The sequence below is a fragment of the Ursus americanus genome, chromosome 27, assembly GCF_024610735.1.
Source record: "Ursus americanus isolate L20-20 chromosome 27, mUrsAme1.1.p, whole genome shotgun sequence".
Classification (NCBI taxonomy): Eukaryota; Metazoa; Chordata; class Mammalia; order Carnivora; family Ursidae; genus Ursus; species Ursus americanus.
Genome location: NC_142153.1, coordinates 20,615,491 through 20,629,872, shown reverse-complemented (window position 1 = coordinate 20,629,872; position 14,382 = coordinate 20,615,491). Strand labels below are relative to the sequence as shown.

Below are 14,382 nucleotides of genomic sequence, written 5' to 3'. Positions count from 1 at the left end.
AGCATTAAGTGCTGTGTATATAATTATGAATAAATCAGACACAGTTCTAGCCCACACGAAGAATACAGGTTAGTGAAGTATACAAACAGAAAAAAATCTTGCAAACAAATGAGAAATTACAACTGCTGCTATAATAAGTGTTACAAAGGAAACAATACTTATGCTATAAAATAATCTATGATCCAAAGAGGGAGAAAATTATGTTTGAGCTCAGAATTGAAGAATGAATGAGAGAAAACCAAGTGAATATGTGTCAGAAGAATATTCTAAGCAGAGAGATGATCCTGTGCAAAGCCTTGGGGTGAGAGGGAACTCAAATTCTTATAAGGCAAGTGAAAAGAATAAAGGAGAATATTATACGAAATAAAGATAAAAAAGTAGGTAGAGAGCTGTCCTTGTGGCCTATTGTAAGTCATGTAAAGAGCTTTATTTAAGGTCAACTAAAGAGTTTAGAGCAGAGAAAATGGCATATTATTTTTATTTTGAAACGATCAACCTGTCTAGAGATAACCTCCCCAATGTGGCATAGCTCAGTGTCTACAAAGAGATTATTTTGGCCAGTTATTCTTTCCACCAGGGAAACTGAGATTATGTAAGCACCAGCCTTCCCCAGCTCTGCAAAATTCTGCCAGAGACCCAATTCTTTCTTGCCCTGATCCACACTATTGAGGTGGCCTGCAAGATTGAGGAATGTGGAGCAGCAGGGAGAATGGAATTAAAGGGACATGGGTCCTGTTTACTATATTGTAGACTCCATCAAGAAGCCCACCCACAAGCCACTAGAAATGCCTCACCAGTAGATCCCTCAAATGGCCCACAGGCAATACACCCCACCCTATGGCCAGCTCCCTGTGTGAGTTCTCCATGGTCAATGGAGTGAACTGTGACAGAGAGTTAATGAGTATTCACAGGACCATAATAATTTCCTAGTAACTCAACTCAAAGACATGCAAAGAAAAAAAAAAGATGAAAATCTACAAATTCCCTGATAAAGAATTCAAAGTAACTGTTTTAAGGAAGCTCAGTAAGCTACAGGAAAATACACAAAGACAATTCAATTAAATTAGAAAAACAGTACATAACAAAATTAGAAGTTTAATAGAGACACAGAAGTCATATAAAAGAGCCCAAAATTCTGGAGCTGAATGATACAATGAATGAAATGAAAAATATAACAGAGACCATCAACAACAGATCATCAAACAGAAAAAAGAATATGACGAGGAAGGCAGGACATGTGAAATTATCCAGTCATAGGAGAATAAAGGAAAAAGAATGAGGAAAGCCTACATGAATTATAGTATATCATGAAGAGAAACAATCCATGCATTACTGTAGTCTCAGAAGCAGGAGAGAGAGAGAGAAAGGAGCAGAAAGCTTATTTAAAGAAAAAAAAAATGGCTGAGAACTTCCCAAATTAGTGGAGAGATTTGGACATTCAAGTTCATAAAACTAATAGGTCACCCAATTATGAAAACAGAAAATTATCTTCTCCAAACTCATTATAATAAAATTGTCTAAAATTAAGGACATAATCTTAAAAGTCAGAAGAGTAAAAAAAATTATTACATACAATGGAACCCCTAGAAGGTTATCAGTGGATTTGGATAATATAATCAAAGTTGGGGGGAAAAAAACAAAATTGTCTACCAACAATACTTTACCTGGTAAAGTCCCCCAGAAATGAAGGTGAGACAGACTTTCCCTAACAAAGAAAAGCAGAAAGAAATCAGCATCCCTAACCTGCCTTACAAGAAAAGCTATAAGGGGTTCTTCAAGAAGAAATCAAAGGATGCTTATTAGTAATATTAAAGCATATTAAAATATACAATACACTGGTAAAGATAGGTATATAATCAAATTCAGAATCAGAACACTCTAATATTGTAATAAGGTGGTATGTTAATAACTTAACTCTAGTATAAAAGTTAAAAGGCAAAAGAATTAAAAATAGCTATATAATTTGTTAAAGGATACACAGTATAAGAAGAAGTAAATTGTGACATCGAAAATATAAAATGTGGAGGAGAAGAAAAAGAGTAAGTTATTGTATGCAATTAAAGTGGTTATGAGTGTAAAATAGACTGTTATATCTATAAGATGCTTTATGTAAGACTCATGGTAACCACAAAGCAAAAACCTACAGTGGATATGCAAAAGAAAAAAATTAGAAAATTGATACTGTTGTAGAAAATTATCAATTCACAAATGAAGACACTAAGAGAGCAAGAAAGGAATAATGGAACTACAAAACAGCAAAAACCCAATTATGAAGATAGTATTAGTAAGTCCTTACCTATGAATAATTACTTAAATGTGCATAGACTAAATTCTCCATCTAAAGTCATTAAGTGGTTTGGTGGATACAAAAACAAGACCCAACTATATGCTGCTACAAAAGACTCACTTCAGCTTTAAGGACACATGAAGACTGAAAGTAAAGGGATAGAAAAAGATATTGCATGCAAGGAAAAAACCAAAAGAGAACAGATCTACACTCACATAAGAAAAAACAGACTTTAACACAATGCTGTAAATAGACAAAGAAGGTCATTATACAATGATAAAGGGGTCAATTTATCAAGAGGATGTACAATCACAAATAAACATGCACACAACTCTGAAGCACCTAAATATATTAAAAGCATATACTAAGAGATCTGAAGGGGGAAATAGACAACAGCACAATAATAGTAGAGGATGTCACTTTCAACACAAGGTAAGTAATCCAGACAGAAAATCAGTAAGGCAACATTGGACTTGAATTATAATTAAAACAAATGGACCTAACAGACACATACAGAAATTCTCTCCAACAGCATCAGAATACACATTCCTCTCAAGTATACATGAAACATTCACCAGAATAGATCATATGTTATGTCACAAAACAAGTCATAGCAAATTTAAGAACAAGTTTACCTTTACTGACCATAATAGTATGAGACTAGACATCAGTAGCAGTAAGAAAATTTGAAAAATTCACAAATATGTGGAAATTAAACAATACAGTCTGGAACAACCAACAGATCAAAGAAATGAAAAGGGAAAAACGTCTTAAAACAAACAAAAGTGGAACATAACATACCAAAACTTATGGAATGCAGCAAAAGTAGTTTTCGAGGGAATTTCATAGAGATAAATGTCTATATTAAGAAAAAAGAAAGATCTCAAATAGACAACTTTATACCTCAAGGAACTAGAAAAATAGCAACAAATTAAGCCCGATTTAGCAGAAGGAAGGAAATAACAATGATCAGAGCATAAATAAATGAAATAGAGATCATAAAACCAACAGAAAATATCAATGAAACTAAGATCTGATTTTTCAAAAAATAAGCAACACTGACAAACTTTTAGCTAGATTCAGAAAAAGAGAAAGAAGATTCAAATAAATAAAATGAAGCATAAAAGAGGATTTTATATAATCAAATAAATAAAATGAGACAAAAAAGAGAATCAATTTTGATACTACAAAAATTCAAAGGATGGCTTTTAGTCTGACATCTTAGCGAGCTGCAGGAGTAGCTGCTGGTCTCCCAGCTTTGCAATGCCACCCAAGGACGACAAGAAAAAGAAAGGTGCTGGAAAGTCAGCCAAAAAAGACAAAGACCCAATGCCAAAAAGAAAAAGTGTCCAAAGGCAAAATTCAGGACAAGCTTAATAACCTGGTCTCCTTTGACACAGCGACATATGACAAACTCTGAAAGGAAGTTCCCAGCTATAAGCTTATAACTCTGAGAGACTGAAGATTTGAGGTTCCCTGGCCAGGGCAGTCCTTCAGGAGTTCCTTAGTAAAGGATTCATTAAACTGGTTTTAAAGCACAGAGCTCAAGTAACTTACACCAGAAACACCAAGTGTGGAGATGCCCCAGCTGCTACTGAAGATACATGAACAGATCCCCCAGGTGTACATTTTAGAAAATAAAACTTTACTAAATAACAAAAAAATCAAAGGATGGTAAGAGACTACTATGAACAATTATATTTAAAAAAATGAATAACCTAGAAGAAAGGGATAAAGATTTCAACATATACAAGGTACTAAGAGTGAAGGACAAAGAAATAGAAAATCTGAACAGATCAATAAAGACTGAAATTGAAGCATTAATCAAAAATCTCCCAACAAAGAAAAGCTCACGACCAGATGGTTTTACAGGTGAATTCTACCAAATATTTAAAGAATGAATACCAATATTTCTTAAACTCTTCCAAAAAAATTAAAAAGGAAGCACCTTCAAAATCATTTTATGAAACCAATATTAGCCTGATACTAAACCAGATAAGGACACTACTAAGTTAAAGGACTATAGGCCAATATCCCTGATGAATATAGATGCAAAAATTCTCAACAAAATACTAGCAAACTGAACTTAACAGACAATTAAAAAAAAAAAAGAATCATACTTCACATTTGAGTGGAATTTATCCCTGGGATGCTGAATGTTTCAACATACACAAATGAATAAATATGATACACATTAACAGGACAAAGGATAAAAATCATATGATTATATCAATACATGCAGAAGAAGTATTTGACAAAATTCAACATCTTTCATGATAAAAACTCTCAACAAATTAGGTATATAAGGAATGTACATCAACATAATAAAGGCCATGTATAATGGACCCTCAGTTAACATTATACTCAATGGTCAAGAGGTGAAGGCTTTTCCTCTAAGACCAGGGACAAGGCAAGGGTGACCACTCTGACCATTTCCGTTCAACATAGCACTGTAAGTCCTACCCAAAGCAATTAGGTAAGAAAAAGAAACAAAAAACATCCAAGTCAGAAAGAAAAAAGTAAAATTATCTCTGTAAATATGATCTTATACATAGAAAATCATAAATACACCACCAAAAATTGTTAGAACTAATGAAGTAATTCAGTAAATCAAATCAATATACAAACATCAGTTGCGTTTCTATATATTAATAATGAACTACCTAAAAAAAAAAAAAAAGAAAGAACACAATCCCATTTATAATAGCATCAAAAATAATAAAATACTAAGAATATATTAACCAGGAGGTGAAAGGTTTGTACACTGAAAACTGTAAGACACTGATAAAAGAAATTAAAAAAGAAATAAATGGAAATACACCCTGCATTCATGGATCAAAGAATTAGCATTGTTAAAATGTCCATACTACTCAAAGCCATCTACAGATTCAGTGGAATCCCAATCAAAATTCCAATGACGTTTCTCACAGAAATAGAATAAACAATCTTAAAATGCATAGGGAACTTCAAAAGACCCTCAATAGCCAAAACAATCTTAAGAAAGAAAAACAAACTGGAGAAACCACACTTCCAAAGTTCAAGCTATATTACAAACCTATAATAATACAAACAGTATAGTACTGGCATAAAAATAGACACCTAGACAAATGGAACAGAATTGATAACCCAGAAAAAACCTACCCTATGTGGCCAACTAATTTTCAATAAGGGTGCTAAGTATACTCAAAGGGTAAAGGATAGTCTTTAATAAGCGTTGCTAGGAAAATGGATATTCATATGCAAAACAAAGAAATTGGACAATTCACAAAAATTAACACAAAATGAATTGAAGACTTAGATGTAAGACCTGAAACAACAAAACTCCTAGAAGAAAATGTAGGGAAGGGCGCCTGGGTGGCTCAGTTGGTTAGGCGTCTGCCTTTGGCTCAGGTCATGGGATCAAGTCCCGCATCCCTCTCCCTCTACTGCTCCCCGTGTTGTGCTCTCTCTCACTCACTCTTTCTCTCTCTCTCAAATAATAAATAAAAGCTTTAAAAAAAAAAAAAAAGAAAATGTAGGGAAAAAGCTCCTTGATATTGGCCATAGCAATATTTTTTTGCATATGACACCAAAAGCACAAGCAACAAAAAAAATAAATAAATAAGTAGGACTATGTGAAACTAAAAACCTTCTGCATAGCAAAAGACATAATCAACAAAATGAAAGGAAAAGCCTATAGACTAGGAAAAATATTTGCAAATCATATATCTGAAAGGGATTAATACCCAAACATATAACAAATGCATGCAACTCAATAAGAAAAAACTAAATAACCGGATTTAAAAATGGGCAGAGGACCCAAATTTACATTTTTTCCATAGAAGACATACAAATGACCAACTGGTGTATGAAAAGATGTTCATCATCACCAATCATCAGGGAAACGCAAATCAAAACCACAATGAGAGGGGTTCCTAGGTGGCTCAGTCCACTAAGCATCGGACTCTTGATTTCAGCTCAGGTCATGATCTCAGGGTTGTGAGATCAAGCTCCGTGTCAGGCTCCATGCTCAGCTCAGAGTCAGGTTGAGATTCTCTCTCCCTCTCTCTCTGCCCCTCCTCCTGCTCTGTACTATAAATAAATAAATAAATAAATAAATAAATAAATAAATAAATAAATAAATAAAATCTTAAAAAGATAAAACACACAATGAGACATTACTTCACATCTGTTAGAATGGCCAAAATCAAAAAGACAAGAGAAAATAAATGCCGGAATGAATGTGGAAAAAAGGAATCCTTCATGTACAGTTGGTGGGAATGTAAATTGCTATAGCCACCATGGAAAATAGCATGGAAGTTCATCAACAAATTAAAAATAGCAATACCGTATGATCCAGCAATCCTACTTCTAGGTGTACATCCAAGGAAATGAAATAACTACCTCAAAGAGATATCTGCACCCCCATTTTCACTGCAGCATTAATGATAACCACCAAGGCATGGAAACTAGCTAAGTGTCCACTGATGAATAAATAAAATGTGGTACATATATACAATATACGTATATACATTACCCGAAAATAGAAGAATCTGCCTTATCAATCAAGTTTCAGCTGAGAATATCCTCAGGATTTCCACTTCAAAGTGAGAGGAAAAATGCTGCACCTTGTACTCTTAAGAAAGAAGTACTGTGTTTAGTAAATTCTTTCAATTTTGAAAGCAACCTATACTGATTTGAATTTGCAGCTTCTACCCAGATACCAGATACTGTTTCTCCCCTAGTCTAGAACTCAATCAATGAGCAGTTAACAATTCAGTAGCAAAATATTAGCTTCCAGTCCCCATGACCCTGGATCATACTGTTTAGATATTTCGGTATTCAAGAGAACAATTTCCACCAAGAAACACAATAATGTTTCCAATGGAGTGAAAACTGAGATTGAAACCAGGTAATTATACAGAAAAAGATGTTTTGATGTTAGGAGTGACTGACCCATATTAACAGGTAACATAGGACTGATGCTCTATTATAGGAACCATGAAGTATACTGATAGACCTCAGATGTTCCTTGCTTTCTACCACCATGCCCAGAAGTAGATGTTTATTCCTACTCTTATACCTCTCTAATGGCAGGACTATCAAGAGCTTAGAAACTCAGGAATAGAACTATATCCAGCTCAATGCTCTGTCAGAGTACATGGGTAATGTGAATTCTGTAGCATTTAATTATATCTCCATACAAGGAAGTGTAAACTTTTGTAAGGTGGTTTCTTTGTACCTAGTAGTATGGTTACAAAATCCTAGGCGACCATAGGGAGAGGGAAAAGGAATTTGGTAGGCCAAGATAAAGGAAACTGTAAACTCAGATTCAGTCATTCACAAAAATAGGTTTATATAGCTCTATAAGCCAAGTTATTGCATTTAAAAAAATACTTCTAAATTTTATCATAATGGAGTTTGGAGAACTCAGATCATGGGTTTTTTCACTGTTTAACTAGGGTATCTTTATTGTCCATTAAGGCTTAAACAGATTAAATAGAGTTTGGAAGGAGAAAAATTGAATATGAGGTAGGGAAATCTTGATCTTTTCAGATAAATGTGATTGTAGTAACATGATATCAAAGTAAAAGGGCCATCTATACATGTATCTCCCTATTTCTCTTTTTCGTGATTGGGCTCACACATCAAGGGAGTACATTAAATAAACTGAGGACAGCAACAAGTACAGATTTTACTGTGTTCCAACTAAGAAGCACGCCTACATCAAATAAACTAGATAATCCAGTGTGGTCATGTGCAGTGAGTCAGGCACTGGAGTTCAGCTGTTCAGTGCCCTATGATGCAGTGAACTATTTGTTGAGCCAGTAGGACACCCATGGGCTCCGTCAGAGCAACATGTAACTTCACTCTATAGAGTCATGAAAACCAGAAAATATATTCCACAACAGCATATGACCAGGGTGTGGCTCCTTACCTTATTTCCCCTTTTCCATTGCTTTTCTTTCCCCTCACTATTGAATGTGGAATATATTTCCACTTCAGTTACTCAGAGTCAATTTCAGTTGCCACAATCACATATTCTTAACTGATAAAAATAGTCACACTTTTATCCTTTAAAAAATAGTACTACAGACTTAATTCAGTAACAGTTATAACCACCTGAAGCCCTTTTACATATTTTAATGTATTTTTCATCTGGAATATATGCACTCTCTTCCAATATTTCTGAATTTCACTTTAGAATATTCATTAAAAATGAAGGGTGGATCTTCTCATTTATTTAATTAGAAAGACTTTGAGATGTGAATTATTGCTATAGTTACACTGATATTTCTCCCCCATGATTCTTTTTAAATTTCCAGTCATCCACATTCTTTTTCCTGTTTAAATGAAATATTTTACTTTGAAAAGTCCACATTTTTCTTCCATTATCTAAACTCTACTTTAAGATAATACAGGTACTTCAGCTTACTTTTTATGGCAGTAACCACATAAATATTAAATTATTTTAAGTATTAATTTATTACAATGTATTAATTTATTATAGTAAGTCTTTTATAATAGCAATCCATCATTTATAATTTATGAACAAAATACACAGTAACAAGAGTGGGACTTTTTTTAAATTGGAAACTGAAATTTAGGAAAGGTCTTAAAAACAAATAGCTTTAATATTCTGAACTGATTTTTTTACAAATAGCAGTTTTGGATTTTTTTTTTATTAAATCCTATGTCTTGACAGAAATCTGCAATCAAAGGCACTTTTGGAGATAATATAGCACTGAGTGAAGAACACCTTTATAGTCTCCTAAATACAAGTTACAAAAATAACTAAGTTTGTCTTGAGAAAGAATATGTCCCTGAGACTATTTGTAAAATACAAGAAATAATACATTTTCGAGTAGCTTTTACTATCCCAAGGGAAAAAAATAGCTAAACTTGTCTAAAGGAGCCCTACACTATAATCTGACAGTCTTTAATCATGTAGACTGCTGTTTTTAAAGAGTCAGTGTGATGGAGAAACAGTATAACAGGCTTTGGAATCATGTGGATTGGAGTTTAAATTGTGGGTCTATACTACCTATAATCTATGATGCACGTTAGTTTCATATTTTATAATTTCTGAAGACAGAAAACATTCAGCAATTGCTGTCAGCCGGCCATGATGTAGTTTTCATTGCTTGTACATGAGTAAGCATCAGAAGTTTGAGTCAAAAGTAGCAGAATGGGTATCTGTGGCTGGGAAAGTAAACTTGAACACAATGATAAAATACACTTTAATTCTAGAAGCAAGTGATTGTGAGGAAGAGGTGGGATTAGTGGTGACTTGATATGTTTAATAACAATAATAATCATGGAATAGAACAATTCTACATACTTGCAAAGCCAGATTTAGAGTTTTATATAAAAAGCTTTGAATTCTTTTATGGTTTCCTTAAAAAAATGCTGTTCCACTAAATTTCTGGTATTACAGAGTAATAATGATAAAAACTTCCTGTAAGTAGTCACATTTTGGTGGGTAGGCTATAATTTGAGTGTCAATTTTTTTTAAAATATTAAGGCACTATTTTTGTCTGTTCTTTTAAAATAATAGTACTTTTTTTTCTTTGGACTGGCACTTATTTTCAATAGGTAGAATTGATTACAATTTAAATCATTTTGCAATAAAATGAGTTTCAAGTTTTCCTTTATATAAATCTTTGGACTTCTCTTATCTGCAAATTTCACCTTTGTGTTCTAAACTTAGATAATCAAAATTAAATGGCCAGGTATATGTCTAGAAAGACATACTTATTTTTTAAAACAAATATGTTATTGTCATGGGACAGCATTCATAAGAGGTGACAACTGGCAATATGACAACATAACACTGGAAATGTAAACATCCTTTAAAAGTGACAAATTCCTCTTAGAAAAAGTAGCTAGCAAAAACAGAGAAGATAATTATAAATTATAAAAAAGGTCCAGAAAGAACTTATAATTATATTTTCCTTACTGGCTAGCTATTTGACAAGTGAGGAATGAAAAGGATGAGACAGTCATATTTATGACCCACTAAAGAATAATCTAATAGTATTCTATATTAATCTACAGATAAATACTTAATTTTTATATATATAAAAATTTCATTGGGTCACACATGTCACTGGGCACCCCTTGGACAAGCACAGAATCATTTGAAGACTAAGGGTTGAGGTGTTAAGTTGCCACTTAGGATAGGTGTGAGGAAATTAGTAAAACTGAGGATCTTATTATTAATATAACATTTATACTCAGTGACCAGTATCAAAGGATTCTGAGTTGTCAAAGTTTACACTGTAGAAGTAATTTTTACAACCATGATGAGTTGCAGCAGCAAACTGTCTCTGGTGTAAAGCAGTCTCTGTCACCACTTGCCCCCAATTCCCCTGTGTAAATACGAATCTATGTTCCCGTTGTGCCATCTGGCAGAGAATATGAAAATAACCCAGGTGGCCTTTATTACATTTCAAGTTGGAAAAGAGAGCATGTTGCCTTGGTAAGGAAGGGATGGAAAGAAATTAATACTAACAGATTTTTTTTTAACCTAAGAGATTCATGCCATGCTTTTATATTCTTTTTTTTTTAATCAACAGTTTTACTTCGGAAAAAAAATACATAATAGAGGAAACTGGGGAAATAGAATACAGAATCACCATCTGTACATGATTTATTTTATAATATTTTTTGTTTATTACTCTTTTTGAAGCTAGATGAGGTTATATGATGAATTCTATATAATATTCTATTTTTAACTTAACATTTTTATCAAAGGATTTTCCATTCTGTCAACTTCACAATGATTAATTTAATAATGCAAAAGAACTCATCAAAGGTATATCCCATATTTATATTTGTATTCCTTTTTTAATTTATAAATGACATTATAATCCTTATACAAGCTTTGATATTTTTAAGTTGACACTTTTTAATAAACAGAAGTATCATACTATTATTTTACTTTGTGTTAACAAAATTCTTAGTGGGATTGAATTTGACATACATTTATAGCAAAGAGCTGTGGCTTCACTATTATTACCAAAGTGTAGATTTGGGCAAGGTACTGAACCTCCCTTAGTTTCAGTCTCTTTACCAATTAGATGGAAACATATTTGTACTTCTCATGGTTTTTGTGAATGTTAGATTAGAATATGTGCAGACCCCAACATCTAAAAGCTAATCCATCTCCCTCTCAACTTTCTCTTCTCCATTTAGAGTGTATTCTCTTTGAGAATTGGCTGATCATGAAGAAATGCTGTGCTTATTTACTTCTATGACCTTTTGCTTATAATAATGACATTAATCACATGTCACATGTATAGCAATCATTTTTCAATGTTAAACTTTTTATGTTACATGTAGACTATTTGAAATACAGATTTTTTTATAACTTTAGATGATAGAAAGCATTCCTTTGAAAATGTTGTTAAAAATTTGCTGTACCTTTTTTAGTTTTTGCAGACTTAAAAATACAATTCTTTGATCATTAAGAAATTTTTAAAAATTTATAATTTCAAGGTAAGAATTTAAGTGGTTCTGAGTAGGGTTTTGTCACTTGGTTAACAAGTATTCCAGAGAATTTACTGAATGAGGATTCTCTTCTCCATTTTATTTATGACTTTTTAAGTGATTCTGCTTTTTTGTTGTTGTTGTTCCATCTCTCTCATCTTGCATCATAACAACTTTCTTTACCATGGCATTCCAAAAAGACTAGCCTTCCCTCACCAATGTGAGAACAGTTTTTAGTGGTTTTATGTAATGGGTTTTATACACTATTGATTCATTTTGTATGTATCAGTGAAGGACAAACATAAAACCAGACAACAGTGGTAAACTAACTGGGATGCCTGGGTGGCTCAGCCATTAAGCATCTGCCTTTGGCTCAGGTCATGATCCCCGGGTCCTGGGATTGAGCCCCACATCAGGCTCCCTGCTCATTGGGAAGCCTACTTCTCCCTCTCACACTCCCCTTGCTTGTGTTCCCTCTCTCGCTTGTCTCTGTCAAATACATAAATAAAATCTTTAAAAAAAGAATGGTAAACTAATTGACAGGACTTCTGGAAAGAGATTCCTCAGAGATTGTGTGAAAGCTTTTTGCATTACAAAGCCAAGTGAGGCTGGTTCAGAGCTGGTCTTCCATAATAATAAACTGATATTTATTAAGGGCTTACTATGAATGGGCCAAGTATTACTCTAAGTGCTGCACATGTATTATCATTTTTTTCCCTCAACATAAGCTTTAAATTAGCTCCTAATGACCTATGAAGATGCTCAAAGAGCCAAAGGACACCATGGAAAAAGAACGGAAGGAAACCAGGAGAACATGGTCTCAAAAGATAGACAATGTGAATAAAGAAAAAATATAAAAAAGAAACAGAAACTCTGGAGCTGGGAAGTATAGTAACTGGAATGTCCTATGAGTAAACTGATGCACAGAGAGCCAAGGTTACACATCTGGTAGGACACAGAGCCAGAATTTGAACCTGTGTAGGGCTCATGGTCTACCTGTCCTGTCAACCTGACTGGATGTAAGAGTCCAATGGTTTTGTCAGGTTCCCTTTGCTTCCATTATCTGTACTGGCCAACCCGAAAACTAGAAGTCCACACTGGGAAAGAATGCTCCTTTAAAGCCTCGTCCAGGTGAAGAATTCTAATAGCTACTTCAGACATGGGAAAAGATTAAAGCAGACTACAAATAGAAACATAACATTTAATATAAGAAGAAGATACCAATTTGCCTGCAATATTATGATATTTCTAAAAGATTTTACAACCCAATATTAGCAGAATATAGGGCCACATATCTCTCAAGACACTACTTATGGGGTTTTAAGAATATTCTGAAAAGCCACTAGACATTGTGTACCTATGCACTAAAAACTCAGATTCATTCACCTGAACATATTCTAGTTCAACAAATCTATCATTTAAGAAATGGACCTGTGGAGCAAGATATATAGAAGCAGCTCTATAAATTGTGCCAACCTCAATTAGGAAATGCATAAAAGAACAAACAAATAGGGGTGCCTGCCTATTTGTTAAGTCATTAAGTGTCTGCCTTCGGCTCAGGGCGTGATCCCAGCGTTCTGGGATCGAGCCCCACATCAGGCTCCTCCGCTAGGAGTCTGCTTCTTCCTCTCCCACTTCCCCTGCTTGTGTTCCCTCTCTTGCTGGCTGTCTCTCTATGTCAAATTAATAAATAAAATCTTTAAAAAAAAAAAAAAAGAACAAATGATGTAAACTTAAATGAGAACATAAGGACATAAACTTTTATATACAGCAAATCTTAAAATACAGTAAGTGCATAAATATTACTAAAAATATATATAAGACATTAATAGTGCTAAACTCTGGATGGTAACACTGTAAATAATGGGTCTTTCTTCTTTATACTAGTGGATATTTCAAGATTTTCCACAGTAGATATTTAATAATTTTATATTTATTTAAATATAATACAAAATGGAAAGAGCAGACAGCAAAACACAAGTTAGAACTATGTTAATTTGGAGGGAAAATGTGAGCCTAAAAAAGTTAAGATTAGATAGTTACATTATTTGGTCATATTTCTTTGCTTTTGCCTGTAGTTTTTCAAGCAGCAGGTGTTGTTTTTATAATCAGAATAAAGTTATAGAATACTGTGTTCTATATAATGACCAAAAAATTGCTAAAATGATTTTTAAAAGGAAGTGCAATGTGAAAGTGTTGTTTTCTTTCTGATTAGAAAGCTAATCCTTGACAATCCCCAGATCTGGTGCTGAGTGGGCCAGATCTCTAAGTATCAGGGAGGTTTTTGTCATTTGCAGCTACTGCTGTATTTCCAACACTCAGTACAGTCTGTTACAAAGAAGCTCTTCAAAATTATTTGTTAAATTAATTCCACACATTCAATCTATGCCAACAGAAGGTTCAGTCCTGACCAGTAAGCAGCAACTCACTCTTTAAGTGATATTACACCTTCTCCTTCAGGCAGAGCACAGACTCCAAATACAATGAGAGTCTTCCTTTAATTTCAAATACCTATTTTTCAGGCCTCCAGCTTCCTAACTGTATAACCCTAGAGAAACTACTTAAACATTATGAGATTATTCCTCCCATTTTCAAAATGAAGATAACATTATCTAATTTTTAGG

General features: G+C 33.6%; 1 long non-coding RNA gene and 1 pseudogene across 1 annotated transcript in view; one reads left to right on the top strand and one right to left on the bottom strand.

The window, feature by feature from the left end:
- The window catches only part of LOC123799403 (uncharacterized), a 296,779-nt gene that overhangs the window by 262,707 nt on the left and 19,690 nt on the right, over window positions 1-14,382 (bottom strand). The window lies entirely within an intron of this gene.
- Window positions 3,551-3,895, top strand: LOC123799405 (small ribosomal subunit protein eS25 pseudogene; annotated as a pseudogene).